The following is a 7,787-nucleotide window of genomic DNA, read 5'->3' as shown; positions in this document are numbered from 1 at the left end:
GTCAGGTTAGGGATGGGTTTCACAAACCTAGTTCAGCAACTTGAGCACCATGATTATGGCATAGAATGCAGTGGTTTTTAAAAAAGAAGAAGAAGAAGAAGAAGAAGAAGAAGAAGAAGAAGAAGAAGAAGAAGAAGAAGGGAAGAAGATGCTGCACCATCTGCTGCATCATCTTCTCAATTAACATCATTTTTATTATAATTTATGCTTGGTTGTTTATTCTATATTTGGTGAGACCAAGGTCAAAATCTGAAATCCAAGATTCGAATCATCATGATTTTAATAGCACAATAAAATCTTTTAGGAGTCTGAGTAGTATCATACTCCTCCGGATAATTCATATTCAATCTCGATGAAGCAAGATGCCTGGTAAGGTAGGCATCTTTCGGTTAGCCTTTACTTTGATTTCTTTCAATCCAAATTTGAATATAGCAGTGCATTGTATATGGCAAATTATGGCTACAAACCTCAAAGGTGAGCAAACAAGGTAGTAATGCATGAAGCTTTTTGTCTATTATTCTCAAGCTACTACATGAGAATTGTCATTTTCTTCTTGGCGCAAGGGCGTTTCCACCTCGCAGTATTAATACCTTTCTTCGTGGCATTTGATTTGCTGTTAGCATTATCTTACAATCGAATATTTGATTTTGATTCCAAGCTTGATAAGAATCTCAACTTCAGAATATATTATGATATTATTCTCGTTTCATGAATCATGATTAATTTCTCGTTTAAAAATAAAAAATCCCCGGTAAGGGGATGGCATGTCTTTTCGACAGTGGGTCAATCAACCACATTCATATGTTTCCACCACTCTAGCAATGGTGGCGAACACATCTTTCATGACGAACATGTACAACTTAAAAGGTTCAAGTGATTACTGACAAAGTGTAGGGTAAACAAACCTAGAGGTTATGCTTTCATCAAACTCAGACGCACATGGGAAAAAAGCTTCTTATATACAGTGATAGAACCTACTATTCATCCGACTATGATATGATGAGCTGAATCTTCAGCAACTCTTATAGATGTTGGGTTGGTGAGGTTATTGACCCGTACACTTCAAGTTCCAGAAACCAAACCTCTTTTGAATGAGGGGCCATATGAAGGGTATAGCAGTACAGCACAATCAATTCAAAAGGCTTCGGTTTTGACCGATTGAGTCCTTCTAATGAAGCATCGGTTCAGCCCGTATGAGACTTCCTGAAGATGAGGCTTCGACTATGCCCGAGTGAGACCTCCCAGAGAAGCATCAGTTCAGCCCGAATGAGACTTCCTAAAGATGGTGCTTCAGTTATGCCCAAGTGAGAGCTCCCAGCGAAGCATCGGTTTAGCGAAGACGAGACTTCCAAAGACAATGACGAGGCATCGGGAGACGAACCCGAATGAGTCCTCCGAAATCTTATGAATTCTATAGAATTCCTCTAAGTGAGTTTATGATGAGGCAAATAATAGCAAAGGGAAAGTTGTTGCAACTCTTTCTAAGGAGCATGAAGTCAATAAGCAGGAACCTTCTGCATCTCTTGCAAAGAATGTGTTCTTTTTAAAGCTATTGACTGAGATACTGTAGACATTCTTCGCTTGTTCATATCCCTCTCTAAAGAGATGCTAAGGAAGGAAAAGAAAGTAGATGGCGATTGAAGGAATTACTTACTTTAGTAAGAAACAAGGAAGCTGAGATTGCACAAAATGATTCTAATATCCATGCGGTTGAGAAAAAAATTGTTGATGCCATGTTGTTGAGCACAGATGTGAAGTATAATAACTTGAAGTCTGCACTTTCCAAGATTGAGTCATCATGTGGAGCTTTATCGACAAAAAAAGAGGAAATTGATGATTTTCTTTCCTAGGAATAAAAGAGGGTTGCAACGCTTAGGGAACTTGCTATTTCTTCGGCAACCGAAGCAAAAGCTTGCCAAGACATTGTGGCGATAAGAAAGAGTTTGATGACTTCCATTTTAAAATTGCGGGGAGAAAAGTTGAGGCTTGCCAAGACTAAGGAGATAAATCTAGAGGATGTTCAACACCTCAAACAAGAAGTTTTTGCTGCAAGAGCTTCTCTACAATTACAATGCTTTCAATATTTCTGCAACCAAATCTAATGGCCTCTGATGAGCCCATTTATATCATGTTCTCTTAAACATAAGAAGAGGACAAGAAAAATCAGCAATGAAAGCCAAGTTTGAAAGTTCGAACGCGAGCAAACTAGTAGCAAGCGAGGTTAAGAGACCTCAAAGCTTCCGAAGATATTCTACAATAGTGGTGATGCATCCCCTGTGGTGAATTTGTACAACTTAAAAGATTAAGGAACGAGGAGACAGAATACAACAGAGATCGCGATGTTCGTGAATGTAATCGTGATCAAGATCATCATCAGGAATGGAAAAAGGACTAAGATCGTGGGTTGCATGATCATGCTGAACGTGAATGTTATTATGACCAAGAACATCAACAATCGAGTGAATCGAGAATTTACAATGATCGAGTGGATCGAGAATTTACAATGATCAAAGTGGATTGGGAATTTATTACCTTCAAGAACTTACTACGATCGAGAATTTATTAAGATCAGAAGATACCTAAAAAGGGGCAAAGATCGAAGGTGCTGATTGGTGATCGAGGTAGGAAACAACGCTCAGGATGGAGGCAACGTTCGCCCGATCATGTGGATTATTTACACCACAATAATACCCAACTAAAGCATCGACAATTTCGATCAAGAGATTTATCCTCAGAAGCACTTTGACATCAAATCCGCGTCACCAAAAGAAGTTGGATCCTTCATGAGAAGGGCCATATATGATAATCAAACTAGCTGGTTTGGGAGCATATAAGCTAAAGAACTTAGCTGCCGATCGTGAATTGGACTGATCGTGGAATGCAAGACATCTCAAATAGCCTCAACGCAAGTCAAGCTTTAGACACCAAATCTCTTTCTAATAGAGGCATGACAGGATAGGGTGCATGGATGGCATCGATTAAATCAAGAGGCTTTGGCTATGCCTGAGTGAGACCTCCTAAAGAAGCATAGGCCTTGCCCGAGTGAGACTTCCAAAGAAGAAGAGTCGGCTTTGCCCGAGTGAGACTTCCAAAGAAGAGGCATCGGTTTAAAACCCGAGTGGGACCTCCGAAAGCTTAGAAGAATTCTTAGGAATCTCTAAGTAGAGGCATTGGGTAGCACCGAGTGAGACCTTCGAAAGCTTAGAAAAATTCTAAGGAACTTTTTCAGGTCTAAGGCATCGAGTAAAACCGAGTGGGACCTTCGAAAGCCTCAATGAAAATTCTAAGGAATTCTCTAAGGTCAAGGGCATCGGACTAATTTCGAACAAAACCTTAAAAGCCTAGGAAGTTCAAGCACTTTCTAAGGTAAAGGCATCGGGTAGCACCGAGTGGGACCTTTGAACGCCTAGAAAGAATTCTAAGGAATTTATTAGGTCAAGGGCATCGGGTAAAATCGAGTGAGACCTTCAAAAATCACGAAAGTTCTAAGAATTTTTCGGGGTCGGGTATATCGGATGTACACCGAGTATAACTTTCGAACTCATAGAAAATTTTCCTTAGAAATTTTTGTGGATCTAAGGCATCGGGTAAAACCGAGTGAGACCTTCAAAAATCACGAAAGTTCTGAAGAATTTTTCGGGGTCGGGTATATCGGATGTACACTGAGTATAACTTTCGAACTCTTAGAAAAATTTCCTTAGAAATTTTCGTGGATCTAAGGCTTCGGTTTCAACTGACGAAGACCTTCCAAAGCAAAGGCTTTGGTTTTGACCGACTAAGACCTTCCAAAGCAAAGGCTGCGGTTCCAACCGACTAAGACCTTCCAAAGCAAAGGCTGCGGCGGTTCCGATCGACTAAGACCCTTCAGCAAAGGCTTCGATTCCAACTGACAAAGACTTTCCAGCTAGGCTTCGATTACAACGATCGGGAATTTATGATGTAGGACTTCGGATTTCCCAAATGAGACCTCCCATAAAGGCTTCGAGCTCCCCAAAGGAAACTTAAGAAATAGGGCCTCGGATTTTCTAAGTAAAACCCTACCATGCACCTATCGAGAGTTTACTACGATCGGGTTATCATCGAAGAAGATTGCAGGGCTTCGGATTTCCCAAATAAGACCCTATATAGGCATCGACTATGCTTGAATAAGACTTCCTAACACTTGGTAGCATAGCATTGAAGCAAAGATGTAGTAGCAATAAATATGATTTCTTCAAGAATAAGATGACGTTTCGCTTGATCAAGCAAGCCAAGCATTCGGTCCTGGGGCTTCTCCCATATACTTGGCTTGGGGGGCTTATGTTGTGGATAAAATATTACTAGACTGGGTTCATCTTCGGTTCAGTCTTTGACCCCGGTCGAAGATGGTCCAACCTCATGGTCAGGTTCGGTCATCACGATTGGGTTCGGCCATCATGGTAGTGTGATGAGGAAGGAACCCAATGGTTCCAAGGATAAGCACGATCTCGAGAAATTCGGGATACGTGATTGAGTTATATACAATTACAACCACCATGAGGAATGAGCAATCGTGTTAATCATGGAAACCGCTTCCACCCTCGAGAAAAGGGGAAAAACCCTACAATCGGACGGCCACCAAGAAGGATAATGAACTCATCCAATGATCAAGAATAAGAGGTAAAACTTATATAAACAAATAGCCTACGCTCGTACTAGGTAACTCAATCGTTCTTCTTCCATTCTATCTCTCAATTAAGCTCTGCAACTTGCCAGAGCTTTGTTGTCACATCCCCCAGCCCGGTACCCTAATTGGCATACCCGGGAGTGTGATCCACAGCCCCGAAGATCAAGTATCAAGGAAATCATCCTCCCACATATACAATAACATAATCATAAACAGGAAATAAATCAAGTTTTAATATTATAAACAAGGTTCAAAACAAGAAATGAACAATCAGTATAATCAGAGTGCTGAAAGATACCAGATATCCAATGATATATAAAAGGAGTAAAGTGAGGCGGAAACTCACTTTACCAAAAATAGCGGTACATAGTATGAAAATCAAAAGGGATTACAACTGAAACAAATGTACTAAGAAATAAACTAAGATCAAGCGTCTTCAAGTTTATAGATAACGTCTTCATAAGTATGGACTTCATCAATCCAATGAATCCGTTCTAACTCTATGCCGTTCTCAAAAGTAGTACGCAGCTTGATCCGCCGGGGGATCATCAAAGTAATCTTGATCGTTGCCAGCACTTTGCGTGTAGTACGCTTCATCAGCTTGTGCTTCGCTATACTGCTCGTCATAATACTCTGTAACTGCAGGATAATCTAACAAGAAAATGTACAAAAAGGAATGACTTTCGAAGAAACTCAGTAAGGCAAGTTAATCCATAACATCATAGATAACATGTGGCAAAACATAACATGATGCAATGCAAGATGAAACAAGTAATGAATGTATGCATCTAACTCTATGTATGCTGGTCTCTATGGTAGACATGCTTTAAGTCATAGCACCGTACTTCTTAAGGAAAGTCCGCTCACATCCTCAACCATTTAAGATATCTTGGATTCTCTCACGGATCATTTCACCGGTCTTGAGCAGCCGGTTGGTAATGGGTCCTTCATCCCTCAGGACAAACCATGGCAGGGGGTTAAGTCAACACACTCTCTCACAACCATTTGGCATAAGCACTGGCGCATGTCAGGGAAAAGCCTAGCCCAATGTAAGTCATCTACTCGGTTACATCAACTCGGTCCGAGATACTTCCATTCCTCGTCCCCGACGATCCTTTCCGGTATCCTTTCCACTAGAGTCCTAATAGTCCCTGACTACGGACTCATCAACCCTATTGGTTATCCACATATGGTAAACGGGAAGCTCTCATGTCCCCTCACGGATCATTTCACCGGTCTTGAGCGCCCATGAGCCCAAGTCTAGCCATATGCAACCCTCCAATAAATGGCCTCTTTCGAGTATCCACAATGTGATCCATGTCCTCTCACAGATCTTTTCACCGGTCTTGAGCGCCCACGAATCCCCATTGCTACCACGGGTCGTTCGGTCTCAATACCCTTCCGATTCGGGTCTGATATAACAGGGGTATATCCTAGCCAAACACTGCTAGACAGCCCTAGGTATGACATCCATTGATTCGGGAAAGTGTCGATGGGCATCTTCGGAGAACATCCCATACTATTCCCTCCGATGTCCAAGGACGGAAGTGTCAAAAGGACAACTTCCCAATCCCAAACCAAACTAAACTTAAGCAAACACATTATCAGATCAGTCATAACATATACAACCAACAGTTCATCATATACAAGAGAATGTAAAAGCAAAATTAGATTAGGCAATAATAGGTAATTCATATAACATGAAAAATGAAGAAGATAATATAAACAAGTGCTACTGATCTCACAAGAAGAGATCAGAATTAAATTATAATAACAAGTAAGTAATCTCATAGTTTCATAAAGTAGAAACCAGAGAACAAGCAATCTATGTAGTTAAGGAATTAATTGTCCTTACTTGATTATCGAAGAAGATGATCCAAAGATCAAAGAGAGCAACTCCAAACTTAGCAAATAGACTCCTAACAATCATAGATACAACATTAGGAAAGATGCCTAAAAGATCGGGAGAGCAAACGAATCAATTCAAAGCGAAAAACGAAGCTACTGACTCCTTTGGTCGAGTGCTTGGTAGACTGGCCCAGTCGACCAAGTAGTCGACCAAGCAAGTCAGTACGGAATTGTACAGACTGCTTTGGCCATAACTTCTTCGTTTGAAGTCGGAATGATCCGAAATTCGAAGGGGAACTTCCTAAGGTATTAGGATCATATAGTAAGATAAAAACATCAAATCATGGGGAAAATTTGGGTTCTTGATTTAACCCAAGAATTTAGGGTTTCAACCTTATGGTTCCCATAAAAAGGTTGAGATCATAGAATGAAAGAAAATTAAATAATTGGCCAAAGGCAATAAGAAAATCATAGGAAAACTAATTTAGGTTACTAGAAATATTACCCATGAGGTTTCCCTCGCATGGGAGGTTAACAAGAGTTTCCAGAACTCAAGCAAGGGTTAGGGTTTCAAGAAAATCTTGGCTAGGGTTGAGATCATGATGATGATCATAGATCTCAAAGAAACGAAGGAGATCACGAAGGGATGGTTGCAAGGATGCAAGCATCAACTTCCGATCTCAATCAAGAACAATATCAAGAAAAGAGAATTAATAATTCGGAAGAGATACTAACCTTGAATTGTAAGAACAGAGAAGAGAGGTTTCCGGATCCGGAGAGGAATCTTCGAAATCACCAGAGAGAGTTTCGGAGAGGTGTTCTCACGTTCACAAAGTGTTTAGGAGGCAGCCGTAACAAAGAAATACAAAGTAGGGTTTAAATAAGAGTGAAAAACCCTAAAATTACAATTTCTCATATTTCACCTTCCTTTGGTCGAGTGCTTGGTCGAGTGGCCCACTCGACCAGTCAGTCGACCAAGGCAGACAGTAAGGAATAATCAGGGATTTGGAGGATCAAATGGGCTTTAAACCTTATGGGCTTTTGCATACGCATCAAGTAACAAGTCAAGTGTGAAGAAATACCTTCAAACCAAGTCAGATAATACTCCAAGTCCTTCAACTAATCTCATCTTCAGACAACTGCAGCTTCCTTTCCAAATCTACACAGACATCCAAGTATGGAACTCCATCAACAACATCCATGGGTTCAGAGTCAAACACCATGTCTTCTACTGAGATGGCCCATAGTTGGCTTCTTTCTTTACTCCGGGTCTTCGAACCTAAAAACAACCGGG

The sequence above is a fragment of the Hakea prostrata genome, chromosome 1, assembly GCF_041222555.1.
Source record: "Hakea prostrata isolate BN-2017 chromosome 1, UWA_Hpros_2, whole genome shotgun sequence".
NCBI lineage: Eukaryota > Viridiplantae > Streptophyta > Magnoliopsida > Proteales > Proteaceae > Hakea > Hakea prostrata.
Note: the sequence above shows the minus strand (reverse complement) of the source record.